Raw genomic sequence first — 20,490 nt, forward strand, 5'->3', positions numbered from 1 at the left:
ATATAATGGGCCTTTGAAGAACACAACACTCTATGACCACAACCTCACATCAAAGAATACACGACTATAAGGTCTTTCAGATAAGACTGTTATGATCGAGATGGATTCTATCCACTTCAACATGCAAAACAAAATGTCTAAATGTTGTGCTCCAGGCTAGGCGTCAGTTTAATTTCAGGCCTACCAGTTTGGCTTACTAGGAACTCATAATATTGGCTTAGATGCAGTTGCACCCCTAAAAAATAAAAACATTTCTCATAAGAAACTAGCTCCATGGTATACATAAAATACCCGAGCTCTGAATAAGCTTCTAGAAAATTGGAACGGAAATGGCGCCACATCAAACTGGAAGTCTTCCGACTAACTTGGAAAGACAGTACCGTGCAGTATCGAAGAGCCCTTACTGCTGCTCGATCATCCTATTTTTCCAACTTAATTGGAAATAAAAATAAAGCCCAACCAATTATCCTAAACTAAACACAGGTGCAACTAATAAACAGAAAAGGTGGAAAAGAGATCAGTGGCAGCTAGTAGGCCGGTGACGACGACCGCCGAGCGCCACCCGAACAGGAAGGGGAGCCACCTTCAGTAGGAGTCGTGACAGTCTGTAGGTACTGTCACAAAGTCCAAATTCAACACAGTTGTCATTGACTTGTTGGATATTGATTTCCCACTGAGCAAACTTTTCCTGTACTTACAGCATTCTAATAAATTATTTTCTATCAGGTTTTTGTTTGGTAGACCTCATTGTGTTATTGAAAATGTTGTCTGATTTTTGATTTGGGAAAACCTCAACAAACAAACAAGGAGAGAAGCTGAAAAGTCCAAAAACCATCCCAAAATAAAAGTTAATGGAATTCTAACTGTCACGCCCTGACCATAGTTTACTTTGTATTTTTCATGTTTTGATTGGTCAGGGTGTGATCTGAGTGGGCATTCTATGTTTCATGTCTTGTTTGTCTATTTCTATGTTCAGCCTGATATGGTTCTCAGTCAGAGGCAGGTGTTCGTCATTGTCTCTGATTGGGAACCATATTTAGGTAGCCTGGGTTTCACTGTGTGTTTGTGGGTGATTGTTCCTGTCTATGTGTTTTTCACCAGATAGGCTGTTTTAGGTTTTCGTTACGTTTATTGTTTTTGTACTGATTTGTGTTTTACATTTTTTCATTAAACATGAATCGCAATCGACACGCTGCATTTTGGTCCGACTCTCCTTCACATATAGAAAACCGTTACAGAATCACCCACCACCAACGGACCAAGCGGCGTGTCAACAGGCAGCAGCAGCAGCAAAAAGAGGAGTTACGTTGTAAGGATTTCTGGACATGGGAGGAAATCCTCGACGGGAGAGGACCCTGGGCTAAACCAGGGGAGTATAGCCGCACCAAGGTGCAGCCGAAGAAGGAACAGAGGCAGCAGGAGCAGCAGCAGCCGCAGTGGGAGAGAGCGTCATGGGAGTATGAATTAGATAATGGTGGACCATGGGCTCAACCGGGAGAATATCGCCGTCCCAAGGAAGAACTGGAGGCGGCGAAAGCTGAGAGGCGCAAATATGAGGAAGTAGCACGACGGAGCGGATGGAAGCCCGAGAGTAAGCCTCAAAAATTTCTTGGGGGGGGGGGCTAACAGGGAGTATGGCTACGCCAGGTCGCAGACCTGAGCCAACTCCCCCTGTTTATCGTGAGGAGCCAAGGAGGAGACCAGAACCGGTGTTGGAGGTAAGCGAAGCAGAGACTGTGAAGGAGTTAATGGAGAAATTGGAGGAGAGTGAAATGAGGGAGTTGCTGTGTTGGTGCTTTAAATATGATATTCGCCCGAAGGAGCGTGTCGGGGATTTATTGGCACCTGGGTCAGTGCTCTCTACTCGTCCTGAGGTGCGTGCTAGTCAGCTGGTGAAGACAGTGCCAGTCTCACGCACCAGGCCTCCTGTGTACCTCCCTAGCCTTGCATGTCCTGTGCCAACACCGCTCTCAAGATCTCCAGTACGCCTTCACGGTCTAACCCATCCTGTGCCACCTCCACACCCCAGCCCTCCGGTAGCAGCTCCCCGCACTAGGCTTCCTGTGCGTGTCCTCGGCCCAGTACCACCAGTGCCAGCACCACGCATCAGGCCTACAGTGCGCCTCGCCTGTTTAGCGCTGTCGGAGCCTTCCTCCTCTCCAGCGCTGTTGGAGTCTCCCGCCGGTTTAGCGCTGTCAGAGCTTTCCGCCTCTACAGCGTTGCCGGAGTCTCCCGCCTGTTCAGAACTGCCAGTTAGCATAGAGCTGCCAGTTAGCATAGAGCTGCCAGTTAGCATAGAGCTGCCAGTTAGCATAGAGCTGCCAGTTAGCATAGAGCTGCCAGTCTGCAAGGAGCTGCCAGTCTGCAAGGAGCTGCCAGTCTGCAAGGAGCTGCCAGTCTGCAAGGAGCTGCCAGTCTGCAAGGAGCTGCCAGTCTGCAAGGAGCCGCCAGAGCTGCCAGTCTGCAAGGAGCCGCCAGAGCTGCCAGTCTGCAAGGAGCAGCCAGGGCCGCCAGTCAGCATGGAGCAGCCAGGGCCGCCAGTCAGCATGGAGCAGCCAGGGCCGCCAGTCAGCATGGAGCAGCCAGTCAGCATGGAGCAGCCAGTCAGCATGGAGCAGTCAGTCAGCATGGAGCAGCCAGAGCAGCCAGAGCTGCCAGTCAGCATGGAGCAGCCAGTCAGCATGGAGCAGCCAGAGCTGCCAGTCATCATGGAGCAGCCAGTCAGCATGGAGCTGCCAGAGCAGCCAGGGCCGCCAGTCAGCATGGAGCAGCCAGAGCTGCCAGTCAGCATGGAGCAGCCAGAGCAGTCTGCCAGCATGGAGCAGCCAGAGCAGTCTGCCAGCATGGAGCAGCCAGAGCTGCCAGTCAGCATGGAGCAGCCAGAGCAGCCAGTCTGTGTCGACCAGTCTCTTCCAGATCTGCCAGTCGTCCAGACTCTTCCAGATCTGCCAGTCGTCCAGACTCTTCCAGATCTGCCAGTCGTCCAGACTCTTCCAGATCTGCCAGTCGACCAGACTCTTCCAGATCTGCCCGTCGTCCAGACTCTTCCAGATCTGCCAGTCGTCCAGACTCTTCCAGATCTGCCAGTCGTCCAGACTCTTCCAGATCTGCCAGTCGTCCAGACTCTTCCAGATCTGCCAGTCGACCAGACTCTTCCAGATCTGCCAGTCGACCAGACTCTTCCAGATCTGCCAGTCGACCAGACTCTTCCAGATCTGCCAGTCGACCAGACTCTTCCAGATCTGCCAGTCGACCAGACTCTTCCAGATCTGCCAGTCGACCAGACTCTTCCAGAGCTGCCAGTCGACCAGACTCTTCCAGAGCTGCCAGTCGACCAGACTCTTCCAGAGCTGCCAGTCGACCAGACTCTTCCAGAGCTGCCAGTCGACCAGACTCTTCCAGAGCTGCCAGTCGACCAGACTCTTCCAGAGCTGCCAGTCGACCAGACTCTTCCAGATCCGCCAGTCGACCAGATTCTCCCAGATCCGCCAGTCGACCAGATTCTCCCAGATCCGCCAGTCGACCAGATTCTCCCAGATCCGCCAGTCGACCAGATTCTCCCAGATCCGCCAGTCGACCAGATCTGCTAGTCGACCAGGATCTGCTGAAACTGCCAGCCAGCCAGGTTCTGGTAGTTTCTACTACCTGCCTGGGCTTCCTCTCAGTGCTGAGCTTCTTCTCAGTGCTGAGCTTTCTCTCAGTGCTGAGCTACCCATCTGTCCCGAGTTACCTCTGTCCCGAGCTGTCCCTCTGTCCCATGTTATCATTGTGGTGGGTAACCTATTTAGGGACGTTTAGGAGGGGGATTAAAACTGTCATGGAGTGGGGTCCACGTCCAGCGCCAGAGCCGCCACCGCGGACAGATGCCCACCCAGACCCTCCCCTATAGGTTCAGGTTTTGCGGCCGGAGTCCGCACCTTGGGGGGGGGGTACTGTCACGCCCTGACCATAGTTTACTTTGTATTTTCCATGTTTTGATTGGTCAGGGTGTGATCTGAGTGGGCATTCTATGTTTCATGTCTTGTTTGTCTATTTCTATGTTCAGCCTGATATGGTTCTCAGTCAGAGGCAGGTGTTCGTCATTGTCTCTGATTGGGAACCATATTTAGGTAGCCTGGGTTTCACTGTGTGTTTGTGGGTGATTGTTCCTGTCTATGTGTTTTTCACCAGATAGGCTGTTTTAGGTTTTCGTTACGTTTATTGTTTTTGTACTGATTCGTGTTTTACGTTTTTTCATTAAACATGAATCGCAATCGACACGCTGCATTTTGGTCCGACTCTCCTTCACATATAGAAAACCGTTACACTAACTCAAGACTTTAATTTTGTATCCACCACTGTTAAAAATGTCCTTGTAGACTCTGTCAGGGAACTGTCTCAAGGATTTTCAAACAAGAACACAACTCTCACTCCTATGGAAAATAGCAAATAAATATTCAGAATATCCGAAGTTTCAGCATCAGCAGTGGACAGTATTATTGGCTGCTTCATGAAATCTACAACAAAATATTTACAGTGCCTTCAGAAATTATTCACACCCCTCAAATTTTTCCAAATGTTATTGTGTTACAGCCTGAAATTAAAATGGATTAAATTGAGATTATGGCCTTATTTATCTTTTTTACTTCACAAATTACTAAAAAATGAACAACAGAAATGTCTTGAGTCAGTAAGTATTCAACGCCTTTGTTATGACAAGCCTAAATCAGTTCAGGAGTGGAAATGTCTTTATTAAGTCACATAATAACTTGCATGGACTCACTCTGTGTGTAATAATAGATTCTTACATGACTACCTCATCTCTGTACCCCACACATACAATTATCTGTAAGGTCCCTCAGTCGAGCAGTGAATTTCAAACAACAGAGATCAGGGAGGTTTTACAATGCCTCGCAAAGAAGGGCACCTATTGGTACATGGATAAAAAAAAAGCATGGGGAAGTTATTAATTAACTAAATAGCATCATACACCAGGCCAAATCTACACTGGAGTTGCTTACCAAGAAGACAGTGAATATTCCTGAGTGGCCGAGATACAGTTTTCACTTAAATCTGCTTGAAAATCTATAGCGAGACTTGAAAATGGTTGTCTAGCAATGATCAACAACAAATTTGACAGAGCTTGAAGAATACAGAAAATAATATAATGGGCAAATATTGTACAATCCAGGTGTGCAAGTTCTTAGAGACCTATCCAGAAAGACTATGTAATCACTGCCAAATGTGATTCCAACATTTGTTGTGAATACTTATGTAAATGAGATATTTCTCTATTTCATTTTCAATAAATTAGCAAAAATACCTATAAACATGTTTTCACCTTTTCATTATGGGGTAATGTGTCTCCCAATAGATAAGTGACAAATGTTTTTTTTCCAATTTTGAATTCAGGATGTGGCTTATTAGAAGATCCAGGATATCTTACTGCTGTTCACTCTATTGGGAGTGTTGTTATCAAGCTCACTCAATGAAGCTAACTCAAGATGGTACGTCTAGTGTGTGTGTGTGGATATGTGTACTACTATTACTGCTCAATCTGATGTAATTTGCTCTGCATGCACTGCATCTGTATTATGGTTAAGTTCACATTGTTCACACTGAATAGAAACACAAAATAAAACAATATTATGAAACATGTATGATGTAATTGAAACACTGCTAAACATGTAAGATTAATAAAAAACAATGTCTTATGCTTGATAGTTTATTGGAGGATCACAATATGACACGTCAACCATACAACCATTCAATTATTTTATCCACTAACTTGACCAATCAACTATCATGTGTCAGGACATAAAGTACATGTTCATGGATAAAACATATATTCTTCAGAATGTTGATGAGTTCTTCTCAGTACCAAAGTACCAATTAACTGTATTACTGTTGTTTTTTTGACAATCATTGATGGATGGATGTTGGAATGATTCACTGAGGTAATGTTAGTGATGACTTCAGAGGTGATATGGAGACTGAAATATGGAGACTGAAAAGGATCCTTGGCATACCCATGCTGGTCGCTTCTCACCCAACAAGGTCCTTGGCTACGTTCCAAAGCTCGCCCCAAACTGTTGAATAGAGTTTTAAATCATCTTTATGGAAAATACCTTTTTTAAAAGCTAAACATTTGAAAATGACTCCAAAATTTTTAAAAACATTTTCAAAACATATCCCAATTATAAGTGACTACCTTTTGAACCTACTGTTGTAAGACCAGTATTTGACTACTATTTAAAAAATATTTTCCCTCTACGAAACATGATGCTAATTAACTGTAGAGATGGAGTTAGCCATGTTACTCCCTTCACATTTCCTACCACCCTCTGCTAACCTCCCGTTGGCAATTTACTGTTGCTCAGAAAGACAGACAGGCAGACAGATAGATCGATGGATAGATAGATAGATAGATAGATAGATAGATAGATAGATAGATAGATAGATAGATAGATAGATAGATAGATAGATTTTATTTCACCTTTATTTAACCAGGTAGGCTAGTTGAGAACAAGTTCTCATTTACAACTGCGACCTGGCCAAGATAAAGCATAGCAGTGTGAACAGACAACAACACAGAGTTACACATGGAGTAAACAAAAAACAAGTCACTAACACAGTAGAAAAAAAGAAAAAAAGTGTCTATATACATTGTGTGCAAAAGGCATGAAGAGGTAGGCGAATATTCACAATTTAACAGATTAACACTGGAGTGATAAATGATCAGATGAACATGTGCAGGTAGAGATACTGGTGTGCAAAAGAGCAGAAAAGTACATAAAATAAAAAGAGTATGGGGATGAGGTAGGTAAATTGGGTGGGCTATATACCGATGGACTATGTACAGCTGCAGCGATCGGTTAGCTGCTCAGATAGCAGATGTTTAAAGTTGGTGAGGGAGATAAAAGTCTCCAACCACAGCAATTTTTGCAATTCGTTCCTGTCACAGGCAGCAGAGGACTCGAATGAAAGACGGCCAAATGAGGTGTTGGCTTTAGGGATGATCAGTGAGATACACCTGCTGGAGCGTGTGCTACGGGTGGGTGTTGCCATCGTGACCAGTGAACTCAGATAAGGCGGAGCTTTACCTAGCATGGACTTGTAGATGACCTGGAGCCAGTGGGTCTGGCAACGAATATGTAGCGAGGGCCAGCCGACTAGAGCATATAGGTCGCAGTGGTGGGTGGTATAAGGTGCTTTAGGATGGCACTGTGATAAATTGCATCCAGTTTGCTGGGTAGAGTATTGGAAGCTATTTTGTAGATGACATCGCTGAAGTCGAGGATTGGTAGGATAGTCAGTTTTACTAGGATAAGTTTGGCGGAGTGAGTGAAGGAGGCTTCGTTGCGGAATAGAAAGCCGACTCTGGATTTGATTTTAGATTGGAGATGTTTGATATGAGTCTGGAAGGAGAGTTTACAGTCTAGCCAGACACCTATGTACTTATAGATGTCTACATATTCTAGGTCGGAATCATCCAGGGTGGTGATGCTAATCGGGCGTGCGGGTGCAGGGAGCGAACGGTTGAAAAGCATGCATTTGGTTTTTCTAGCGTTTAAGAGCAGTTGGAGGCCATGGAAGGAGTGTTGTATGGCATTGATGCTTGTTTGGAGGTTAGATAGCACAATGTACAAGGAAGGACCAGAAGTATACAGAATGGTGTCGTCTGCGTAGAGGTGGATCAGGGAATCGCACGCAGCAAGAGCAACATCGTTGATATATCCCTGTGGCACCCCCATAGAGACTGCCAGAGGACCGGACAACATGCCCTCCGATTTGACACACTGAACTCTGTCTGCAAAGTAGTTGGTGAACCCGTCTGCCGATAAGAATATGCCGAGATAGATAGATAGATAGATAGATAGATAGATAGATAGATAGATAGATAGATAGATAGATAGATAGATAGATAGATAGATAGATAGATAGATAGATAGATAGATAGATAGATAGATAGATAGATAGATAGATAGATAGATAGATAGATAGATATAGATAGATAGATAGATAGATAGATAGATAGATAGATAGATAGATAGATAGATAGATAGATAGATGGCTTACATGGTGCTTCATCTTCTGAGGCGCTGGTCTTCAGAGCAGCCAACTTTGCCAAAAAGGCAGCCTTTCCACCTTTTACATCATCCTCCTGCAGGAGAGCTGAGGAAGAAAGATTTTTCATTTTACTAAATTATATCAGATTAAACCCGGGTAGTAAAGTAGTACACATTCACAAACAAGACATACCTTCCTCAGAGTTATCTTCAGTGAGGGAGCTTGCTAACAGGACACCCACTAGAGCGAACAGCAGTAACATACTCTGGATCTTCATCCTTTGCTAAAACACATAGAGCACATCTTGTTAACACACACACACACACACACACACACACACACACACACACACACACGTCCACCTACACCTCCCCATCCATTCCTACCTGTCCACTTGTATACACCTGCCCACTCCTATACACCTTTGCAAAGAAGATTCTCAGTGAAAACAAACATACCTCTTACAGTTGGACGATGCTGTCTGATTGATGGCTGTTTATCTGGAAGATGTCTTCTGGTCTTCAGTAGTAGTGTGGTGTCTCTCTGCCCTCTGCAGCCCTGTTTTATACTCTTTCTGCAGCTACTATACCTGCCCCACCCATCCACACCTCTCACAGCTGATTAACAAACAAAATGACATTACAGTTATGGCGATAACCGCAGTGATGCACAGCCTGAAGATTATGACCTCCCTCCAGGCAAAACTTCTGTCAATATTATGGTTTCCTAGTTATTTCAACTGAATTTCTGACCTGGAGCTTGGATAGACTTGAATTTATAAATGGTAGTAGCACTTTATTCTAAGGTTGTATCCATAATCCATTCATAACACATTTATGAAACCAATCATTAAACCTTTTTATTCATTTTCTTATAACTTTATTTAACCAGGTTAGTCTCGTTGAAATAAAAATATCATATTCAAGAGAGACCTGGAACAAGACAGCAGCATCAAATCATATTGTTTTTGTTACATAGGCCGAAAACAACAGGTGTAGGTAGACCTTACAGTGAAATGCTTACTTACGAGCCCTTAACCAACAATGTCGTTTTAAGAAAAATAAGTGTTAAGAAAGTATTTACAAAAAATAAATGGATGTAAAAAAATTAAGATGAAAAATAGATAACTAACAAATTATAAAGGAGCAACAATAAAAACAACTTTTAGGGTGGCTGGAATCTTTGGAAATCTTTAGAGCCTTCCTCGGACACCGCCTGGTATAGATGTCCAGGATGCCAGGAAGCTTGGCCCCAGTGTACGCACTACCCCCTGTAGCAACTTGTGGTCGTAGTCCGAGCAGTTGCCATACCAGGCAATGATGCAACCAATCGCAGTTGCCATACCAGGCGGTGCTGCAACCAATCAGGATGTTCTCGATGGTGCAGCTGTAGAACATTTTGAGGATCTGAGGATCCATGCCAAATCTTTTCATTCTCCTGAAGGGGAATAGGCATTGTTGTGCCCTCTTCACAACTGTCTTGTTGTGTTTGGACCATAGTTTGTTGGTGATGTGGACACCAAGGAACTTGAAGCTCTCAACCTGCTCCACTACAGCCCTGTCGATGAGAATGTGGGCGTGCTCGGCCCTCCTTTTCCTGAAGTCCACAATCATCTCCTTTGTCTTGATCACGTTGAGGTATATGTTGTTATCCTGGCACCACACTGCCAGGTCTATGACCTCCTCCCTATAGGCTGTCTCATTGTTGTCGATGATCAGGCCTACCAATGTTGTGTCATCGGCAAATTTAATAACAGTGTTGGAGTCGTGCTTGGACATGCAATCATGTGTGAACAGGGGGTACAGGAGAGAACATAGCACTCAGGATCAACGTGGCAGATGTGTTGTTACCTACTCTTACCACCTGGGGTCGGCCCATCAGGAAGTCCATGATCCAGTTTCATAGGGAGGTGTTTAGTCCCAGGGACGTTAGCTTAGGGATGAGCTTTGAGGGCACTATGGTGTTGAACGCTGAGCTGTAGTCAATGAATAGCATTCTCACGTAGGTGTTCCTTTTGTCCAGATGGGAAAGGGCAGTGTGGAGTGCAATAGAGATTGCATCATCTGTGGATCTGTTGAGGCAGTATGCAAATTGGTGTGGGTCTAGCGTCTCTGGGATAATGGTGTTGATGTGAGCCATGACCAGCCTTTCAAAGCACTTCATGGCTACAGATGTGAGTGCTACGGGTCTGTAGTCATTTTGTCAGGTTACCTTGGAGTTCTTGGGCACAGTTATGGCTGTCTGCTTGAAACATGTTGGTATTACAGACTCGGTCATGGACAGGTTGAAAATGTCAGTGACGACACTTGCCAGCTGGTCGGCACAGGCTCGGAGTACACGTCCTGGTAATCCACCTGTTTCAAGGTCTTACTCACATACGCTACGAGAGAGCGTAATCACAGTCGTCCGGAACATGATCTCTTGCATGCTTCAGTGTTGCTTGCCTCGAAGCGAGCATAGAAGTAATTTAGCTCCTCTGGTAGGCTCAACCCATCAGTTTCAGACAAACAGCCACATGACATGAACCAGACGAAGATATATCAATATAAAAAGCTGCACGTCAGTAATGTACATGTACACAACACAGGTCAGAAAAAAACTGAATGCAATACGTCAAAAGACAGGCTCACTATGGTATCAAAATGCTTCAGGTAAAACAACATCCTTGCATAAATAAGGCAACGCCGACTAGTGACATCGATAACAACTAGAAACAACTAAATGTCTCAACAACTTGTTCATCTATTTGTGCTTTGAACTTCTCTAGGGACACCAGGCCATGGAGTTTTAGGTTGGCTTGGAGGGAATTCCAATACAAGGGGACTGATTAGTGAAAATACTTTTTTCCAAGCTCTGTACATTTGTTCAGGACTGTTAGCTTAAAACAAGATTGGTATCTGAGCTTGTAAGTGTTTTCATTTCGGGCTAATAGAGAGCAGATAAAATGACAGTTTTTCTAAAATGGCTTTCTATATTAGAATGTACCAGTGTTATAGCCTGTGTGTTGCTAGCTATGTCCACCCGACAGCAATGTAGACATCACATGATACAGTCAAGAGCCTTCAGTGTATTTATTGAGGCTTGACCTTAAATATTATTACTATAGTCCAAAACTGTCATGTATTGTCATGTTGTGTCTTGTTTCTGTCCTTTCTCTTCACCCTGTCTCCCCCTGCTGGTCGTTTTAGGTTACCTTTTCTCCCCCTCTTTCCCCCAGCTGTTCCTTGTCTCCTCCTAACTACCTCGTCACCCCTTTTCCCACCTGTTCCCTTTTTCCCTCTGATTAGTCCTCTATATCTCTCTCTGTTTTTGTTCCTGTCCTTGTCGGATTCTTGTTTGTGTTGTTCATGCCTGAACCAGACTATCGTCATGTTTGCTGCAACCTTGTCCTGTCCTGTCGGAACCTGCCGGTCCATCTGAGCCTACGTTTGTTTTCTTATTAAAGAAGCTCTGTTTACGTTAATTCGCTTTTGGGTCCTCATTCACGCACCGTAACAGAAGAATCCGACCAAGAATGGACCCAGCGACTTCGGATCCTCTCCACTCAGCCGTCGAGATCCAGGGAGCGATGCTAGGCAGACACGAGCAGGAATTGTCTGCTGCTCGACATGCCGTTGAGACCCTGGCCACCCAAGTCTCCAACCTCACAGAACAGGTTCACCATCTCCGCCTCGATCCACCGGCCACTTCCAGGGCTTTCGAATCTCCGAAGCCCAGAATCAATAACCCGCCGTGTTACTCTGGGGAGCCCACTGAATGCCGCTCGTTCCTCACCCAGTGTGATATTGTGTTTTCTCTCCAGCCCAACACTTACTCCAGGAGCACTGCTCGTGTCGCCTACGTCATATCTCTCCTTATTGGACGGGCTCGTGAGTGGGGCACGGCAATCTGCGAGGCAAGGGCTGAGTGTACTAACCAGTATCAGGACTTTAAGGAGGAGATGATACGGGTTTTTGATCGATCTGTTTTTGGGGAGGAGGCTTCCAGGGTCCTGTCTTCCCTATGTCAAGGTAATCGATCCATAACAGACTACTCTATTGAGTTTCGCACTCTTGCTGCCTCCAGTGGCTGGAACGAGCCGGCTTTGCTCGCTCGTTTTCTGGAGGGTCTCCGCGCAGAGGTAAAGGATGAGATTCTCTCCCGGGAGGTTCCTTCCAGCGTGGATTCCTTGATTGAACTCGCTATTCGCATTGAGCGACGGGTTGATCTTCGTCACCGAGCTCGTGGAAAGGAGCTCGCGTTCTCCGTTGCCCCCCTCTCCGCATCACTACCATCTTCCTCTGCCGGCTCGGGTGCTGAGCCTATGCAGCTGGGAGGTATCCGCATCTCGACTAAGGAGAGGGAACGGAGAATCACCAACCGCCTCTGTCTCTATTGCGGTTCTGCTGGTCATTTTGTCACTTCATGTCCAGTAAAAGCCAGAGCTCATCAGTAAGCGGAGGGCTACTGGTGAGCGCTACTACTCCTGTCTCTCCTTCAAGATCCTGCACTACCTTGTCGGTCCATCTACGCTGGACCGGTTTGTCAGCTTCCTGCAGTGCCTTAATAGACTCTGGGGCGGAGGGCTGTTTTATGGACGAGACCTGGGCTCGGGAACATGACATTCCTCTCAGACAGTTAAGGGAGTCCACGGCCTTGTTCGCCCTGGATGGTAGTCCTCTCCCCAGGATTCAGCGTGAGACGCTACCTTTAACCCTCACTGTTTCTGGTAATCATAGCGAAACCATTTCTTTTTTAATTTTTCGTTCACCTTTTACACCTGTTGTTTTGGGCCATCCCTGGCTAGTTTGTCATAATCCTTCCATTAATTGGTCTAGTAATTCTATCCTCTCCTGGAACGTCTCTTGTCATGTGAAATGTTTAATGTCTGCTATCCCTCCTGTTTCCTCTGTCTCTTCTTCACAGGAGGAGCCTGGTGATTTGACAGGGGTGCCGGAGGAATATCACGATCTGCGCACGGTGTTCAGTCGGTCCAGGGCCACCTCTCTTCCTCCACACTGGTCGTATGATTGTAGTATTGATCTCCTTCCGGGAACCACTCCCCCCCGGGGTAGACTATACTCTCTGTCGGCTCCCGAACGTAAGGCTCTCGAAGATTATTTGTCTGTAGCTCTTGCCGCCGGTACCATAGTCCCCTCCTCCTCTCCCGCCGGAGCGGGGTTTTTTTTTGTTAAGAAGAAGGACGGGTCCCTGCGCCCCTGCATAGATTATCGAGGGCTGAATGACATAACAGTGAAGAATCGTTATCCGCTTCCTCTTATGTCTTCAGCCTTCGAGATCCTGCAGGGAGCCAGGTTTTTCACTAAGTTGGACCTTCGTAACGCTTACCATCTCGTGCGCATCAGGGAGGGGGACGAGTGGAAGACAGCGTTTAACACTCCGTTAGGGCACTTTGAATACCGGGTTCTTCCTTTCGGCCTCGCTAACGCTCCAGCTGTCTTTCAGGCATTAGTCAATGATGTCCTGAGAGACATGCTGAACATCTTTGTTTTCGTTTACCTTGACGATATCCTGATTTTTTTTCACCGTCACTCCAGATTCATGTTCAGCACGTTCGACGTGTCCTCCAGCGCCTTTTAGAGAATTGTCTTTTTGTGAAGGCTGAGAAGTGCTCTTTTCATGCCTCCTCCGTCACATTTCTCGGTTCTGTTATTTCCGCTGAAGGCATTAAGATGGATCCCGCTAAGGTCCAAGCTGTCATTGATTGGCCCGTCCCAAGGTCACGCGTCGAGCTGCAGCGCTTTCTCGGCTTCGCGAACTTCTATCGTCGTTTCATCCGTAATTTCGGTCAGGTGGCAGCCCCTCTCACAGCCCTTACTTCTGTCAAGACGTGCTTTAAGTGGTCCGTTTCCGCCCAGGGAGCTTTTGATCTCCTCAAGAATCGTTTTACATCCGCACCTATCCTTGTTACACCTGACGTCACTAGACAGTTCGTTGTCGAGGTTGACGCGTCAGAGGTGGGCGTGGGAGCCATTCTTTCTCAGCGCTCCCTCTCTGACGACAAGGTCCACCCTTGCGCGTATTTTTCTCATCGCCTGTCGCCGTCGGAACGTAACTATGATGTGGGAAACCGCGAACTGCTCGCCATCCGCTTAGCCCTAGGCGAATGGCGACAGTGGTTGGAGGGGGCGACCGTTCCTTTTGTCGTTTGGACTGACCATAGGAACCTTGAGTACATCCGTTCTGCCAAACGACTTAATGCGCGTCAGGCGCGCTGGGCGCTGTTTTTCGCTCGTTTCGAGTTCGTGATTTCTTATCGTCCGGGCTCTAAGAACACCAAGCCTGATGCCTTATCTCGTCTCTTCAGTTCTTCAGTAGCCTCCACTGACCCCGAGGGGATTCTCCCTGAGGGGCGTGTTGTCGGGTTGACTGTCTGGGGAATTGAGAGGCAGGTAAAGCAAGCACTCACTCAAACTCCGTCGCCGCGCGCTTGTCCTAGGAACCTTCTTTTCGTTCCCGTTCCTACTCGTCTGGCCGTTCTTCAGTGGGCTCACTCTGCCAAGTTAGCCGGCCACCCTGGCGTTCGGGGTACGCTTGCTTCCATTCGCCAGCGTTTTTGGTGGCCCACCCGGGAGCATGACACGCGTCGCTTCGTGGCTGCTTGTTCGGTCTGCGCGCAGACTAAGTCCGGTAACTCCCCTCCTGCCGGCCGTCTCAGGCCGCTTCCCATTCCCTCTCGACCGTGGTCTCACATCGCCTTAGATTTTGTCACCGGACTGCCTTCGTCAGCGGGGAAGACTGTTATTCTTACGGTTGTCGACAGGTTCTCTAAGGCGGCTCATTTTATTCCCCTTGCTAAGCTTCCTTCTGCTAAAGAGACGGCACAAATCATCATCGAGAATGTTTTCAGAATTCATGGCCTTCCGTCAGACGTCGTTTCGGACAGAGGTCCGCAATTCACGTCTCAATTTTGGAGGGAGTTTTGCCGTTTGATTGGGGCTTCCGTCAGTCTCTCTTCCGGCTTTCACCCCCAGTCTAACGGTCAAGCAGAACGGGCCAATCAGACTATTGGTCGCATCTTACGCAGTCTTTCTTTTCGCAACCCTGCGTCTTGGTCAGAACAGCTCCCCTGGGCAGAATACGCCCACAACTCGCTTCCTTCGTCTGCGACCGGGCTATCTCCTTTTCAGAGTAGCCTCGGGTACCAGCCTCCGCTGTTCTCATCTCAGTTCGCCGAGTCCAGCGTCCCCTCCGCTCAGGCTTTTGTCCAACGTTGCGAGCGCACCTGGAAGAGGGTCAGGTCTGCACTTTGCCGTTATAGGGCGCAGACTGTGAGGGCTGCTAATAAGCGTAGAACTAAGAGTCCTAGATATTGTCGCGGTCAGAGAGTTTGGCTCTCCACTCAGAACCTTCCCCTTAAGACGGCTTCTCGCAAGTTGACCCCGCGGTTCATTGGTCCGTTCCGTATTTCTCAGGTCATTAATCCTGTCGCAGTTCGACTTCTTCTTCCGCGATACCTTCGTCGCGTCCACCCGGTCTTCCATGTCTCCTGTATCAAGCCCGTTCTTCGCGCCCCCGCTCGTCTTCCCCCCCCCCCCCCCCATCCTTGTCGAGGGCGCACCCATCTACAGGGTCCGTAGGATTTTGGACATGCGTCCTCGGGGCCGTGGTCATCAGTACCTAGTAGATTGGGAGGGGTACGGTCCTGAGGAGAGGAGTTGGGTTCCCTCTCGGGACGTGCTGGACCGTGCGCTGATCGAGGATTTCCTCCGTTGCCGCCAGGTTTCCTCCTCGAGTGCGCCAGGAGGCGCTCGGTGAGTGGGGGGGTACTGTCATGTATTGTCATGTTGTGTCTTGTTTCTGTCCTTTCTCTTCACCCTGTCTCCCCCTGCTGGTCGTTTTAGGTTACCTTTTCTCCCCCTCTTTCCCCCAGCTGTTCCTTGTCTCCTCCTAACTACCTCGTCACCCCTTTTCCCACCTGTTCCCTTTTTCCCTCTGATTAGTCCTCTATATCTCTCTCTGTTTTTGTTCCTGTCCTTGTCGGATTCTTGTTTGTGTTGTTCAAGCCTGAACCAGACTATCGTCATGTTTGCTGCAACCTTGTCCTGTCCTGTCGGAACCTGCCGGTCCATCTGAGCCTACGTTTGTTTTCTTATTAAAGAAGCTCTGTTTACGTTAATTCGCTTTTGGGTCCTCATTCACGCACCGTAACAAAAACAGATGGAAAAGTACAATGAATCATCTATTTTAGGAAAAACGAAATTGTGCCCGTAGTAAAGCCCAATACGCAGCTTGCTTTTACCAACAAGGTGCTCTACATGGGGTGTGAAGCTCAACTTCTCATCCACCTGATCTCCCAAATCATTGAATGTTATTACTTGTTCCATGGAATGTCCTTCCAAGGTAGTAATGACATGGTTTCAGAGTGTTTAGCTTTGGAAAATAATAGGCATTTCTTTTAGAGGAATTATGAACAAGTGTTGAATGATGTGTTGAATGATGTTAAAAGTTGTGAGCTTTTTCAAAAGCCAAACTGCTGCTACTCGAGTAGAGAATAGTGTAATCCACATAAAAATGTACATTAGCCTTCTCCATATGTCTTCCAATGCTGTTGATATATTTAGTGTATGCATAAGCTGGAAGTATAAGTATTAAGTGTTGTTGTCCATTAGTTCACTCCAATTCAGGGAGGGGTGGTAGGGTAGGGAAAAAAATAGTAGTAAACACGTTGCAATCATGTAGTACAATGTACAGTCAGAAAGAAGTGTAGCAGTTAATACCAGCAGGCCCCGGGAGCAATACATTTATAAAAACCAAAAGCTTGACTTAGAAGAGTTCCAGTGTTGGATTGCCACAGCCAGCTAGCTAACATAGCATCCCTCTCTTTTTGAGCCGGGAGTTTGAGTAGGCTCAACTACCCAGCTGCATTCTCTAGATAAGTGATGATGAAAAAGTACAACTAAATATAGCTATCTCTCTCTCTCTTTCTCTAGCTTCTACTTCATTTTTATGTTCAACCACTGTGTTTCTCTCTCTTTGACTCAACCACTCACCACATTTGATGTACTGCAGTGCTAGCTAGCTGTAGCTTATGCTTTCAGTACTAGAATGATTCTCAGATTCTTTGATTGGGTGGATAACATATCAGTTCATGACTGCAAGAGCTCTGATAGGTTGGAGGACGTCCCCTAGAAGTTGTTATAATTACTGTGTAAGTCTATGGAAGGGGGTGAGAACCATGAGCCTCCTAGGTTTTGTATTATCAGAAAATGTTATTCATTGGACCTTTCATGTGACTGAGAGACTGCTTATCAACATGGCAATCACGTGCTCTCTCGATTGTTAGTGGAACATCTTATGGATCAATTTTGCAAATGTCTATTTCCTCAATTACATTTGCAGAAACAGTGTATCAGCCATTTTTTGGGAAAGTTCTATTTTCACAGGAAACGAGAGGGAGCTTGGTTAGGAAATATCAGGATCCCGGTTTCTGGCATTAATCCCTAGTGTGTACAGAGTTATGTGTGCTGCCATGTTGTCTTGTAATTCAGCAGAAAATAGCAGAAAATAATTATGTTTAATTAATTAAAACCTCTTAGAGCTACCCCCCTACTTTTTTCAATTTCCACCTGAAGACATAACCAAATCTAACTGCCTGTAGTTCTGGCCCAGAAGCAAGGATATACCAACATACGTTTTTTATTTGTATTGTTGTTATCATCATCTTTAAATGAACAAGATAAAACAACATTCAGATATGATGATGGGGACACTTTCAGTGAAAAATATAAGAGGGCAACAGTACTTGTGCAAAGTTTCAGAATGATAACTTCCAAAATGAGTGTGCTACATGACATTTATCATGAAGTCACCCAGGTGTCCCACTCAAGTAGCCCAAATGTACCCAAGTGGCCAAATTGGCGAAGGTATACATTTTGAAACAAATAACTATATACAAAATGCCAAAATGGTATTCTAACACACGCCCCCAAAAAATGGAGAAAAAAATATGGGGAAAAAAATACGAAGAAAAAAATATATACATAATAACATGGGTAACTATTTACACGCTTTCAATATTTGGAAGACCCTTGCCAAACCTCTACACAATATTGTGCTGCTGATGCCAGGTGCCATAGCAGTCTCTTTCTGCTGTAAAGTGTGTATCAACAGGTATAATAAACAGATATATATAGAGTACAGGGAACATAAGGTTGAATATATTATTATAGACCTGCTAGATCTACTGTCTCTTTTATATTATGACATTTCAGCTAGATCTCCTGTATCTATTATATTATGACAGACCAGCTAGATCTACTGTCTTTATTATATTACAACAGACCAGCTGTATCTACTGTCTCCATTTCACTTTGGCCATTGTTGTGGGCCTGCCCTCCCCTCAACAGCCTCAAATAGGCTATTTCATGTGGGTTGGGGTGGGGCGGCAGACACGCATCTCACATTTCATTGCATTACGTTTTTATATATTGCTTCTAAAATTTAAAAAAATCATAAATAATATTTTATACTATTAATTTCAAACAAGGGCATTAGCATGAGAAGAACTTACCAGTCCAAAACATGTCCTCTCCATTCAAAAAAATATTCCTCCACTTGGAATCGCTAAATGAATCGTCCTACAACCATCTCTGTCTCACTTTTCCGATCAATTTCTTCTAAAATTGTGTGTACACCTGTATATCTAGACTTAGATTTCCCTGACTTAGTCACCATACTGATTGATATATAAACAGCTGAATCTGCGCGTTTAACAAACAATGCTGTGCGTAGCTCCTTCCAGTATAAAACTTCAATAGCGAATGACTCTCTTCACTTCGGAGTTTACTACATGGGTTGGTCTTCCAACACATAACCATTGCATATTGCCGTTTACCTCAGCTCATTGGCTATCTACCCAGCTGCATTTCAAGACAATCAGTGGTCATTGGGTTAAAATACAGTCCATCAACGAAACAGTGATCATATCATTGGTGCACAGTGATGTCATTACTTGTTGTCTTCAAATCGGTTTCTTTCAGTCAATACGTCCCGCGAAATGGCCCATCAGGTTTGGTTGTGTTACAAACAAACCAGTTGATTGCAATGAAACCAAACATGACTGGAAAAGAGAGGTTAAACCATAGTTCTAAATCATGTTTTAACAGGGTATGACACTAGCATATAATGGGCTTTTGAAGACCGGAACACTCTATGGCCACAGCCTCTATTAATTACATTAAAGACCACAAAACTATAAGGTCTTTCACATAAGGCTGTTATGATCGAGATGGATTCTATCCACATCAATATGCAAAACTATATTTCAAAATGTCATGCTCCAGGCTAGGCGTAATTGTCATTTCATTCATACCAGGTTGGCTTACTGGGAACTGATAATATTGCTTTATTTGGGCAGAGAACACGCTCTAGGCCAGGTATAGAAAGTGCATCATATTTCAGATCCACTCCCAACTGGAAATTGACAAAATGATACATATACGTACAGTTGGTAGTGAAACTCTACACTCATTGCATAATGTTCACATTTTGCTTCCTTAAAATGTCATCTCAAAAGGGAATAAACCGATCTACACAACCTACTCCACAATTTCAAAGTTAAAGAAAAACTATAGAAACATTTTGTAAGTCTTCACACCCCCAGAGTTAATGCTTGGTGGAATCACCTTTGGTAGCCATTACAGCTGTAAATCATTTCTATTAAAATTTTTACCAACTTTGCATTTCATACAGTGTTTTTGTCCAAATTCCTAGATCTCAATACATTTATGTGGGGTCCATTGATGGACAGCATTATTCAGGAATTAGGCTGGACCACTCAGGAACACGCAACACCTCTTGGAAAGCCATTCTGGTGTATTTGAGAAAATACATTTTTTATTATCCCGCTGAAAAAATACAACTATATCCCATTCCCCATGTTTGTTTCTGTGCATGCTGGCACTGAGGAATGAAGTAACTGTGTGTGTGAGGATAAAGCTGGGTGACGAGAAGCAAGTACAGGGAGTGAACATTTAATGAATAACGGACATGAAACAAACCACGTGGGAGCCCGACGAGCCGGTTGAGGCCTGGGAGCCCGACGAGCCGGTTGAGGCCTTGGAGTCCGATGAGCGGGCTGATGCGTGGAAGCCCAACGAGACGGCGGGAGTTGTGGTGTGAGCCTTTCGAGCCAACCGAGGCAAGGAAACCTCTCAAGTCAGCTAAGGCGTGGAAGCCTGACGAGCCAGCTAAGGCACCCCCGGTTCCTTCGACAGCTGCACACGGACCCAAAGTCACCAACCTAAACAAAAAACAAAACTCCCTGATGCTTCCAAAATTGGTGTCAGCATTCTGTGAGGACAGACGCTGGGAGATGGGAAGCAAGTACAGGGAATGAACATTTAATGAATAACGGACATGAACAAAACACGAACAGCGTCTGGACAAGGGAAATGAGGAATAGACAGATAAAGGGGACTCAATCAAAAATGTGAAGGA

The 20,490-nt window shown here is 45.6% G+C and overlaps 2 long non-coding RNA genes across 2 annotated transcripts in view; one reads left to right on the forward strand and one right to left on the reverse strand.

Annotated features, from left to right (window-relative positions):
- The window catches only part of LOC149975741 (uncharacterized), a 105,224-nt gene that overhangs the window by 21,952 nt on the left and 62,782 nt on the right, over positions 1-20,490 (forward strand). The window lies entirely within an intron of this gene.
- On the reverse strand, positions 5,694-8,658 carry LOC149975742 (uncharacterized). The gene is made up of 4 exons (XR_016487764.1): positions 8,508-8,658; positions 8,242-8,332; positions 8,059-8,154; positions 5,694-6,068 (listed from the first exon to the last, which is right to left on the reverse strand). It is a non-coding gene; the product is annotated as an uncharacterized LOC149975742 (long non-coding RNA).

This window comes from Oncorhynchus mykiss, chromosome 17, assembly GCF_057628025.1.
Source record: "Oncorhynchus mykiss isolate SJ-2025 chromosome 17, ASM5762802v1, whole genome shotgun sequence".
NCBI classification, from domain to species: Eukaryota; Metazoa; Chordata; class Actinopteri; order Salmoniformes; family Salmonidae; genus Oncorhynchus; species Oncorhynchus mykiss.